Here is a 13509-nt window from a genome sequence, read left to right as displayed (position 1 = left end):
TATATGTCTATGCCTCTTTATCGCTTTGTCACCGTTTACCCTTCCCCCTCCCCATAGCCTCAAGTCCATTCTCTAGTAAGTCTGTGTCTTTATTCCTGTTTCACCCCTAGGTTATTCATGAAATTTTTTTTTTTTAAATTCCATATATATGTGTTAGCATACGGTATTTGTCTCTCTCTTTCTGACTTACTTCACTCTGTATGACAGACTCTAGGTCTATCCACCTCATTACAAATAGCTCAATTTCGTCTCTTTTTATGGCTGAGTAATATTCCATTGTATATATGTGCCACATCTTCTTTATCCATTCATCCGATGATGGACACTTAGGTTGTTTCCATCTCTGGGCTATTGTAAATAGAGCTGCAATGAACATTTTGGTACATGACTCTTTTTGAATGATGGTTTTCTCAGGGTATATGCCCAGTAGTGGGATTGCTGGGTCATATGGTAGTTCTATTTGTAGCTTTTTAAGGAACCTCCATACTGTTCTCCACAGTGGCTGTATCAATTTACATTCCCACCAACAGTGCAAGAGTGTTCCCTTTTCTCCACACCCTCTCCAGCATTTATTGTTTCTAGATTTTTTGATGATGGCCATTCTGACTGGTGTGAGATGATATCTCATTGTAGTTTTGATTTGCATTTCTCTAATGATTAGTGATGTTGAGCATTCTTTCATGTGTTTGTTGGCAGTCTGTATATCTTCTTTGGAGAAATGTCTATTTAGGTCTTCTGCCCATTTTTTGGATTGGGTTGTTTGTTTTTTTGTTATTAAGCTGCATGAGCTGCTTATAAATTTTGGAGATTAATCCTTTGTTAGTTGCTTCATTTGCAAATATTTTCTCCCATTCTGAGGGTTGTCTTTTGGTCTTCTTTATGGTTTCCTTTGCTGCGCAAAAGCTTTTAAGTTTGATTAGGTCCCATTTGTTTACTTTTGTTTTTATTTCCATTTCTCTAGGAGGTGGGTCAAAAAGGACCTTGTTGTGATTTATGTCATAGAGTGTTCTGCCTATGTTTTCCTCTAAGAGTTTGATAGTTTCTGGCCTTACATTTAGGTCTTTAATCCATTTTGAGCTTATTTTTGTGTATGGTGTTAGAGAGTGATCTAATCTCATACTTTTACATGTAGCTGTCCAGTTTTCCCAGCACCACTTATTGAATAGGCTGTCCTTTCTCCACTGTACATTTCTGCCTCCTTTGTCAAAGATAAGGTGACCATATGTGCGTGGGTTTACCTCTGGGCTTTCTATCCTGTTCCATTGATCTATCTTTCTGTTTTTGTGCCAGTACCATACTGTCTTGATTACTGTAGCTTTGTAGTATAGTCTGAAGTCAGGAAGCCTGATTCCTCCAGCTCCATTTTTCGTTCTCAAGATTGCTTTGGCTATTCGGGGTCTTTTGTGTTTCCATACAAATTGTGAAACTTTTTGTTCTAGTTCTGTGAAAAATGCCAGTGGTAGTTTCATAGGGATTGCATTGAATCTGTAGATTGCTTTGGGTAGTAGAGTCATTTTCACAATGTTGATTCTTCCAATCCAAGAACATGGTATATCTCTCCATCTATTTGTATCATCTTTAATTTCTTTCATCAGTGTCCTATAATTTTCTGCATACAGGTCTTTTGTCTCCTTAGGTAGGTTTATTCCTAGGTAATACATTACTTCTGTAGGATTTAGTCCATGCCATGGAAGAGTGAGGTCACACATAAGACATAATTACCATATATGTCATAAAGGAAAGGTCAGAAAAATAAAAAGAGGGTGTTACTGGCACTCATAGGGCTTATAACCAGAGTAGGAGGGGGATTGGAGCCTCCTGGGATGGGCTTTAGCTTCCAAATAGTAACTGGTACTAGATGTGCTACATACCCTTGGGCAGATCATACTATTTGAAGAAAAAAAAAAGTATGAGAAAAGAAAATGATTTTGCTTAGGATGTTCTGAATTTTTTTTCTCCTCCATCTTTGGTTGGTAGAGAGGTCATTATGGATACACTAAATCAATCCATCTCTACCCCAGTTCTGATATTATTTGTATGTTTCTGAGAATCACATAGACAAATGGATCTGTTATAGACTGTCTATTAGCAAGAAGGCACAGCTTCTGTTGGAGCCTCCTTTTCCCCTTGGGGTTGCATTTACCTATCTCCTCTCCACTTTTATTTTTAGCTTAAGTCTTGGGGTCCAGGTAAGGAATGCTGTTCATAGCCAGTGATTTTGTCTGGCTGTTGCCATTCTTTATGTAGGTAGTCTTCTTAACAGGATCAGGATATGGCTGGAAGTCTTGCTTTTCTCAGTATGTAAGCTCTAGAATTAAATATGACGCTTTCAGGAATAAAACTTTGGAAGTCTTTTACTGATATATGACTTTTGTTTTAATTTATTTAAAATGTATTTAGCACATACTGTGGCCAAGAACTAGGCTCAGTGCTGGGAAATAAATGAAATAAGACAGACACAGCTGGTTTCTTATAAAGTTGAAAATGAAATGGCAATGGGTTTCACTGAACATTTAGAGGTATGATGAGTAGTGTAAGGATAAGTGTTGTGCTATAGCATATATAACAAAAGACTGAGGAAGTGACGTTTCAACTGAGACTTGAGCAGGCAATAGAGCAGGAACAGGAGAATCCCAGTAAACTAGACTATATGCAAAACAACTCTGAGGTGAAGATGAGCACAGCACATTTCAATGTATTGGCCAAAAGAGAGCCAATATGGTGGTCATGTAGAGAGGAGTGAGGAGACCGGCAGCCAAGGATGCTAAAGAAGGATTTAGGGCCAGGTCTCCATGGGTCTTTGAGCATACCTAGCATCAAGCATTCAGTTAGAATGCTGTGGATTTGGGGGGAGACATCAGAAAATCTTACCCCAACTAGCTTCAAAAGTGGGAATTTTTTTGTCTTATATAAAAATAAGTCATAAGGTAAGACAGCTTTGAGGTTGGTTAATTCAGCAAGTCATATTATCAAATTACTTGTATTTTTTGAATGGCATTCTCAGTATGTTAATAGTTCCCCCCATGTTTGCAAGATGCCTGCCTGCATCAGTTTCATGTATCACAACCTCACATGCCAATATCCAGAGCTGTAAACATAATATATTTTCTTTGTATTTCTTTTTCAAAATAAGTGATTCCCATAAGTACCCAGGAATTTTCCCTTTTACTCGTTGGCCAGAATGGGTCACAGGGCTATTAGCTTTCTACACCAATCACTGATAAATTGGAGAGTGACCACCATAACTAAAGTCACTCAAGGAATGCATGGGGGATGAGAAAGTGGCAGCATTGAATATATACAACTCTTTACACTAGTTGGTCTGCATGGTGGGGGGATGAAATGGCAGATCAAATGGAATTTAATCTCAAAACTAGTCATGATGTCCCTAAATCTTTGACACCAATAGTGGTGTTTTCCGAAGAAATGACTTTGAACTTTATCCAAACTGAATTGGGAGCAACTCAAAGATTTTAAGCATGGAATAAATGTAATATAATCTTTGATAAAAGTATGATTTTATCCAATATGAAAAAATGAGAGGCTTTTCATTAGTAATATAATTATTCAACATGGAAAAAAAGGAGCAAGAGATAATACAGAAAAAACACTCATGAGACTATGATACTAATGCAAAGGAGATGTGACAGCAACTTGAACTGGTTAGGATAGAGAAAATGGTTATAATATAAATATACTTAGTAACTAACATCAATAAGAACTGGCAGTGCAGTTGGCAGGTGAAGGAAGGGGAGAGGTCAGTTTTGACACTCAGGATTCTGGTTTGGACAGCTGGTTAGTGAGAGGTCCCATTCACTGAGATGGAAACACTGGAGGGATAGCAGAGTGGTGGGGTTGGGGGTATATTAAATTTGAGTTGTTAATAAGATGTTCAAATGAAGATATCTGGTGGTCAGTATAGGTATGGTGCTCAGGGGAGAGGCTTAACACTAGACATAACTTTGCTGGTATTCAGTATAAAATTGTAATCAGACATGGGTAGATAAGATGAGCTAAGAGAGAATATAGATGGAGAAGAACAGAGTGCTTAATCTGGTCCTGAAAGATGCTAAGCTTCAGGGATTGGGAGAGAAAGAGCTTCTGACAAAGATGACATGAAAATGGCTCTGAGAAGTTGGAAGTAAACCAGTGGAATATTATGTCATGAAAGTAAAGAGTTGTTCCATGAAGAGGGAACAGACACCTCTATCAAATACCTCTGATAATTCCACTAAGATGAGCAAAGAATTATAACCACTGGATTTAGTGATATAAAATGGTACTCTTGGGCTTCCCCGGTGGCGCAGTGGTTGAGAGTCCGCCTGCCGATGCAGGGGACACGGGTTCGTGCCCCGGTCCGGGAAGATCCCACGTGCCGCGGAGCGGCTGGGCCGTGAGCCATGGCCGCTGAGCCTGCACGTCCCGAGCCTGTGCTCCGCAACGGGAGAGGTCACAACAGTGAGAGGCCCGCGTACTGCAAAAAAAAAAAAAAAAATGGTACTCTTAACAAGAATAATTTGTGTAGAATGGTGTCACAATTCAGTCTGGAGTGAACTGAGTAGTCAATGGACACTAGGAAAAAGAATTCCTGGAAAGAAAAAGTATTGGGCAAGGTTATAGGCAGCTTTGCTCATAGTAAGGAAAAGTTTTCTTTGCCCTTAAATTTTCATGCTTGGCACAGTATATATTTTATACCCGGGAAAATTCTTCTTTATTTCATGCTTGAAATGGCAGGGTGTTAATCAATCCCTAAAAGAGTAGAACATGCAAAATTGAGATGAAAACGTAACATCTACAGTGGATAACAGTCAATAACTTAAAACTTTTCTTCCATAAATTATTTATTTGGGCCATGAAATCATAATCTAAAAAGTTGTTTGATGAAACTTGACTGTAAGAATAACCTGCCACACAATTTGAGGGCAAATGATACCACATAATGAAGCAAACTAGAACATTTTACCATTATGGTACTACTTTAGAAGCTTTAGCCTGTTTGGATTTCTAAATTGATATTCTAACAGAAGATGATTAAGGAGACTCCTTCAACCATCAGAAAGTACATCCAATAGCACTGCACAGTAGACACTGGCATTGGACTAGATTGGACTAGATTACTGAAGTATGGACTATGAATGGAAGAGAGCAGAGGTGAAAGCATCATCATTAATCCAGGTGCTTCTTAGATGACTAGTTATTGGACACACAATTCATATGCTCCTTCATTCAGTTTCATATGAGAAAATATATCTGTCACTTGATAGGGTAAATTAGCATACTAGAAATAAGATAAATTGTGCCCCATATTGAGAACTAATTCCAATAAAACTATTTGTGAATTTATGGATGACTGAAAATATCATTTTAAAAATAATGTATATATGTTGGTTAGGAAAGTATTATGCTTTCCTATTCTTTACTAAAATTATTTTGCTAAATAGAAAATATGTTGGATAAGGTCTTATATAATGAAGGCCTCTAAATGGAATATAATGGACTATATTAGGTAGAATGACCTTGATTATGGAACTGAATCAATTGTAAATATTCCAATGACTTCAATGGAACAATAGTTTATTATTTATTTACTGCTGTTCTCCCCTTGATCTCCTAACTGACCAGATTGATGAATAGTATACCCTACAGTCTACAAAATAGCCCTAATGAGCCAGGCCTATAATCGTATGATTCTCATGTTTTAAAATATCATCTGGAAGGATTACCCTAATGGTTTGTCTTGAATGAATTTCATCCTTGTTCTTTCTTTGGAGAGTACTAATTGAATTTAAAACTTTCTTTTTCATTTATTATTTGTGGTAATTTCTATGCTTAGAAAATTTGCATATATGTCCAGGAATGTATTCTATTCTGTCCATCAGGTGAAAACAGTGATTCATTTATGAAGCACTCCAGTCAGAATCCATCCCAATATTAAATACAGGATCAAGTCAGCAGTTGCATCTTTAATGGATTGTGTCAAGGCTTTCAATGAAATGGCAATTTTCTACTTGTAAGCAGTTTTCTAGGAAAGAAGTATGAGTAAGGCCTTAAATTAGTATATAATTATCAAATTATGTTGTATTCACTACCTTGATTTAATTAGAATAAATGCACACAATTTAAAGAACAGGTCTCAGGTTGGAAGCTATTTCAACATAATTAAAAATGTCACTTAGGTGAGTTCATGTTTATATTTATCATTTTCCATAAATGTTCTTAAATGCTCCTAAAGAGAGTGGTTAGCAATAATCCTCAAGCTTTATTCAAGGAATAAATACAAAAAAAACCTTGTTTCATGATTATATTTTTCTATTTAGTTATTGAATATTAAGTAGCTGTTTCATGCTAGACATTTTGCCATGTCCTATTCTACAATGCAAGCTCTCCTGGTTCTCAACCTACCTCTTCATTTTATCCTATTTCATTTTGATTTTAGGCAGCCCTTCATCTCAGTCTTCCTTATGTGTTGGTTTTCCTTACGTGATGTCTATGTTTCTTTCTTTTAACTCACCCAACTCTCCAGAGGTAATTGTATAACACAGTAGATAAGCCTTGAGTTTTGGAGTGATGTACAACTGGAAAAAATAGGCTATAACTAGGAATTTGAACTTTATCTTATGAGCAACAAAAGCATCTTTAGCACAGAAATAAGATGAGGAAAATGTTACAGTAAGTGTAGTGGTGATGGGCCTTACCACAAACATCCTGTCCTGGACGGATGCTTATTCTTCTTTGAGGGTGAGATCCAGTCTTCAGAAGAGAATTAATTAAGGGAAGACAGACGAGTAATCTCAAATTTTAACTTAACTGAATTAGAAAAGAGTTTTTCCTGACCTCACATTAAATCAGTTTCTGGGGTTCATAAGCTCCAGGCTTAATTATCTAGGAAAGGACTGGTCTTGTTCTGAAAGCATAATATGTAGGGGAGTGGGAAGGTAGAATTCAGGGGAGGTTGAATAAGCTTAGTGATGCATAGTGATTGTTCTTGTAGCTATCTTGTGAATGAATTACACTTTGTCTTCCTCCCACCTTCCCCTTCTAAGGGCAGTTTTTGATCAACATGTAGACTCATAAGATTTTCAGAATCATTGCATCACTTCATTTCAATAGCAGTAGATATTTATTGGACAGCTGTTGCTTTTGCTTGCTTTCCTTATCCTTGTTTGTTTGTTTTTTGTGACAGTACCTTGATTTTCTTTGGAGAACTATTTCCTCTTGTTTAAAATGGTTCTGGTGGAATTAATTATCAAGGTGCCAAGCCTCTTATGCCCAAGAGGTGGGCATGGGACCTAAGTTCAGCCAATCAGGCTCTTCCTGAAATTTGTATATTTAGTGAAGTGACACAAGGAGAGGAAATTATTCTAATCACGGGGCCCTGAAAAAACCCTTCATGTCCCTGCTCCCTTTATTGCCAGAACTGCCTTGGTACCTGAACTTCCTAAAGTTTGTTCTTTCAGGTTTCCTTTCAGTTCTATGAGTTATTTCATCTATATACTTTTATAAAATTATCTACGTTATAAGTTATCAAGCATTGTTTTTCCTTGATAGCAATCAAATATCACTAATTGATTTTTGTTGGAGATTGTTCAAAACCCTAAACAAAGCAAAGCAACACATCTCAAATCTCACTTTTAACAAGACATCAAACAATTTCTGTTTTCTAAAGAACACTTTTCTTGTAATAAGTACTATGATTTTCACATGAAGACATAGTAGATCATTGAGTGAAAAAGACTCAGAGGTTTTCAGCTTGAAAAGCAGTGTATGGTAGTTAAGAGTGCAGCTCTCCAGGTGTATTGCAGGAGGTAAAATCCTGACCCCACCATTAGCAGCAATATGATCTTGGATAATTTTCTCAGACTCTAAATTCTTCCATTTCTTCAACTGTAAAATGAGAAGAAGATAATCCATGCGATGCACTTAGAACAACGTCTAGCACATAGTAAGAACTCAATAAATGTTAGCTCCATGCTCAAACTACACTGCTAACTTATGTCAACTCGACTTTGAGCTCCTTGTAAGCAGAGGCCTTGTTTTAGCCATGTCTATATTCCTACTTCTGAGCCAGATTGTGCTTTTTTTTTAGTGGCTACACTACAATGATACATATGGGGTTTGTTTTTACGTGTGTTGTAGTTGTATTGATAGTCACACAGAAACCTAATATCAACTGTAACTTTATTGAGAACTTAATTAGAGCACCAGCCTACTATCCTTCTCCTACAAGGTACCCTGGCTTTAAATGGTTATAAACGTGTGTAATAATTTTCATTGTTTTATTTCCTTCTAGTTAATCATATTAGAATACCTCTGTTGAACACTTAAGACTCCACCAATGGTTCTCAACCTCAGCTGCATATTAGAATTACCTGGAGAGCTTTCAAAAACACTGATTCCAGGTCACTACCCCAGATTAATAAAATCAGACTCCCTGGGGGTGTAACCTAGACATCAGCATTTTTCTCAAGCTTCCAGGTGATTCTAATGTGCACCCAGAAGTGAATCACTGTTTCTTGAACTCTGTTAGACCATCCTAGTAAGACACCAATAGATCTGAAAAATACAGAAGGCTTCTTTTTCCTATTAAGTGTATATAATTTTAGAACTGAGGAATTTTGGTTAAGTTGCCTGACTATGGTTTTCTTGTAACATTAAAGAATGGGGGTAATAGGACTTCCCTGGTGGTGCAGTGGTTGAGAGTCCGCCTGCCGATGCAGGGGACTTGGGTTCGTGCCCCGGTCCGGGTGGATCCCGTGAGCTGTGGCCACTGGGCCTGCGCGTCCGGAGCCTGTGCTCTGCAGCGGGAGAGGCCACAGCAGTGAGAGGCCCACGTACAGCAAAAAAAAAAAAAAAAAAAAAGAACGGGGTAATAAAGAAAAAGGCTATTTCTTTGTTCTATTTCTCCCTCCTGATCTTTCATCATCAGATTATAAGAAACTATATTGTTTCATTGAGAAAAGATGGAATTGGCGTAAGGATATTTGAATATATATATTTTTGGAGTCTCTTAAGAGGCCAGGATCTGTGCATTATCTGATTCCATTTTATAGACTATATAGTGTGTAAAAGTACAGATTAAGTTCTGCAATCCAAATGATTTATGTCCAAATTTATATTACCTCAAGACCTTTTGGGACATGACTTTTGGTTGGAATCAGAGAGGTGGTGTGTGTGTGTGTGTGTGTGTGTGTGTGTGTGTGTGTGTGTGCATATACATATGTTTTGATTGTTTTTATTATATATATATAATTTATGTATATAAACTTTGTGCCTGTTGGCATTATTTTTTCTCTCTTGTGCATATACAGTAGTCCTTTTATCCTTATGTTCCAAGACCTCCAGTGGATGCATAAAACTGCAGATAGGTCTGAATCCTATATATATATATGTTTTTACTATACATACATACCTATGATAAAGTTTAATTTATAAATTAGGCACAGTGAGAGATTAACAAAAACTAATAATAAAATAGAACAATTATAACAATAGACTATAATAAAAGTTACTTGAATGTGGCCTCTCTCTCAAAATATCTTATTGTACAAATTAAATACCTTTTCCATTTTAACTAAGCACTTATCATGCACTGTGGCCATAACTTTTGCAGTTTGAGGTACAACAGCAAAACTAGTGCAGATTTCTTTTTTCCTTCACAATTTCAGGGACAGAGTATTTGTTTTTAACTATAGATCTTAGCAGCCTCAGCATAAGATTTTTTTCTTATTAAATCAAGAACTTTTACCTTTTCACTTAAAGGATGTACTTTGTGACTTCTCTCTTTGGTGTATTTGAATTACCAGTATCAATACTGTAGCACTTTGGGGCCATTATTAAATAAAATAAGGATTACTGAACACAAACACTGTAATACCATGACAGTCATCTGATAATGGAAACGGCTGCTCAATGACTAAAGGTGGGATTTGCTGGACAAAGGGATGATTGACATCCCTGGGTGGGACAGATTGGGACAGCACAAGATTTCATCAGGCTACTCAGAACAGAGTGAAATTTAAAATGTATGAATTGTTTCTAGAATGTGGCATTTAACATTTTCTGAAATTGTAAAAATCAAAACTGCAGATGAGCAGGGACTACTCTGTTTAAAGTCTTAACCACTTAATAACTTCTCAGACATTTAAAGACAGATATTGCCTCTCCTTCAACTTTTCTCTTCTCTAGGATAAACATGGGCAGTTTCATACATGCCATGGTTTCATGAACATTCAGTATGTCCACTGTCTATCCTGTTTAATTATAGTAGCTGATATTGACCACACATCTACTATGTGTCAGGTACCAAATGCTTATCAAGTATTAAATCATTTAATTCTCACAGCAACCCTATGAGAGAGTGGCTAAGTTGTTTTTTTTTTCTTTTTTTTAACCAGATGAGGAAACTGACGCACAGACATAAAAGACATGTTTAGAAATCTGCCCTAAGTCTCAATTACAATTCTGGCAATTCTGTGTCTGCAGTCTCAGTCACTACATTATAATTATTTATATACTATGTAGCAATATATAATTGAATAAAAATGCAACCAAGCTACTAATCCATTGGAGGGTGAAAAAAGGGAACTTTTTCTTAAATTAGTTTAAAAAGAACTTTTCCGTTTTTGGTCCACTACATAAAGCAAGAATTTGTATAGATCTTTTTCCCCCCGAATAATCCATGGAACTCTTTGCTACCATTATATACCATTATATATCTGTGGTTATTAAATAAATATAAAATCTACAAACTGTATTTGGTTTATGATATGATGTCATATTCACACAAATTTTAACCCTGTAGAAAATGGTTAACTACTTATGTAGCACAAATTCCATTTCAATCTGGCTTGTGTGTGTGCCATCTTTGAAAGGTAATGCATCAAGAAGTGACATCTAATATGAGTCCCCAGTGTTCATCATACCTCCAGGTTAATCTTTTCTTTAATGCCTTAGGTACTCACAGGAAATGAGGCGGGAAAAATATATCAATCCTAGTACATCTGAAGTAACAGGCAGGGGAAGTCTGTGCTCAGTGGTGCAATATGTCAGGGAAGAAGCTAAGCCTACCAGAATGAATGCTGCTGAATTTGGGCAGCTGGCCAATATTTAACAGCACCAGAGAGGTGCAATTTTATTTTAATCGTCTGTTCTTATGTCAAGGCCAAGAGCAGCATTTCCACCAGCTTCTACTTCCCCATCAGTTACAATAATATGCACTCCAGAACTCTCAGTGCAGGGAGCTTGAATTTGCATATTAGCAGAGCAGCAAAATATATTTATTCCATTCATCTCTGGAAGGTGGGACAGAGAGAGAATCATGGAAGCGAGGACTAGTTGTTTCCAAACCTTTCAGTATTAAAACATACCATCCTAGGCAGATAACATTTGAATCATGATGTCAAAATACAGCACAGCAATGCAGTATTTTGGAACCAGCAGCTCAGAGGAGCAGACAAACTATATAGGTGCTTTTTTGCACGAAGTTGACACTTGGATCCATCCTACCCTCTGAAGACTGGAACACATAGATTTGCTGCACACCCAGATGAAATAATTAACAATAGCAGCATCTTAAGTAAAATCAGAGCCTGAAACTACCAAATCTACTGTCTTGATGGGACTAATCTATCGAGTTTTTTCACAACCCTTTGAGTTTTTTTTCAATGAATTGTCTAGATTAAATGTTACTTGTACTTTGTACACACGCAGCCATAATTAAGGGTGACAAAGAACAATTCCATCTACAACTTATAAAATTATCAGGGAATGAGGTCAGATAAAAATAGATTGACATTTTCTTTTGATTCCATTGCATCTTTTGCATGATTCCCTGTTTTCCCCACCTTGATGTTCTGCAATATATCCCATGCATAGTTCGTATCTTCATCTGAAGTCAGGTTGACCTTCCTGCTCCAGATTCTCCAGCTCTGATAGAACTTCAAAAATCTTAACCAAGCAATGCCATCTCTCCTTTGATCTCTCCTGAAATTAATAAACTTTACTATAATTTAGGGGTGTATATCTCTTTAATAATATTTCCACTTATCAAAATAAAAGTAATTCTTATACTTGTCATCTCCAATTTACATGACATCTAATTTACTTACATTTTTGTTTTAAAGTTTCTTGACCAGTGGCTACTAAAAATCATGGACTATTAGACCTGATATAAGCCATGATGTCAGTAGTCAACACTTCTCTTTGTTGTTTAAATCTCTATAGTATTCTAGAGAAGCGGTTATCCAGGTTTTCCTGGATGGCTTCAAGTGGAGCTTACCATCTCACAAAAGTAATCTATCATATTATTAATATTGTTCACTGTATTGTACACATATATGCCTTTTTAAATAATTTGTCAGTTGGTCCTAATTTTCTTTTTTTTAACATCTTTATTGGAGTATAATTGCTTTACAATGGCATGTTAGTTTCTGCTTTATAACAAAGTGAATCAGTTATACATATACATATGTCCCCATATCTCTTCTCTCCTAATTTTCTTCTATGATACATAACATTTAAAACTTCATCTACATTGCAACTTTTCAGGTATTTGAAAATACCCCCTAATTCTTTCCCTTCTCTGGGATAGACATGACAGATTCCATATATAACACAGTTTCATGAATATTTGACATAACCACTATCCTAGTTACTCTTTTCTGAATATGCTCCAATTTTTCCACATGTGTCATAGACATGGAAATGTTCAACTCAGATCCCTCTTCAACCTGCCGCCCAGGTGAGGGGGGGTGAGGTCAGAAACAGCCTCCAGCCGTTAATTCCTTCAGGATCAGAGTCAGGTGCAGAGAAGAGCCTTAACCAAGGCCATGAACTTCCCAGAGAAGCTCACATCCTTTGAGTGAGGGAGGCAAAGTCATAAAGGCTCAACATTTCTGTCCAAAGAGGGATGACTAATGGGCAATGCTTGTCTCAGAACTCCCCACTGGGTTGGCCAAAGCTTTGTCTCACTTTTTTCCTCTGCCCAACACTGCTTCTTCCCTTCCCCATCCTGCCTTTTCACATATGTTTATCCTTAATAAGCATCTTGTACTTCAAATTTATAGTCTAATTGTCTACTTCCAGAGAACCTAATCTAAGACACTGTTTCTTTCTTCCTATATTGCTCTTTGCTCAGGCTAATTTAGAATATATTTTGAACCAAGTGCAGACCCTCTATTTATATTAAATGTAATTTTTAAAATATTGAACCACACAATATTAAATCTGTTTGTCGGGATTATAGCAGGTATAATTTTACCCTCCTACATGCTTGCTTCACCCAGGTTTGTCATTTAAAAATGATTACCACCATTTCTTAAATTTTTTGATAAAATGTTAACCAAGTCATTTTTGTAGATTCACAAGCCTAGATTAACACACATCAATTAATTAGTGTTTATTGGTTATGATTATTCAGTTAAGAATCTGTTTTATTCTATTTTCATATAGCTAGAACAACATTAAAGAACTTATCTCCTAATTTTTAATTATAGCATATAACATATATTG

This window comes from Lagenorhynchus albirostris, chromosome 1, assembly GCF_949774975.1.
Source record: "Lagenorhynchus albirostris chromosome 1, mLagAlb1.1, whole genome shotgun sequence".
Lineage (NCBI taxonomy): Eukaryota > Metazoa > Chordata > Mammalia > Artiodactyla > Delphinidae > Lagenorhynchus > Lagenorhynchus albirostris.
Note: the sequence above shows the minus strand (reverse complement) of the source record.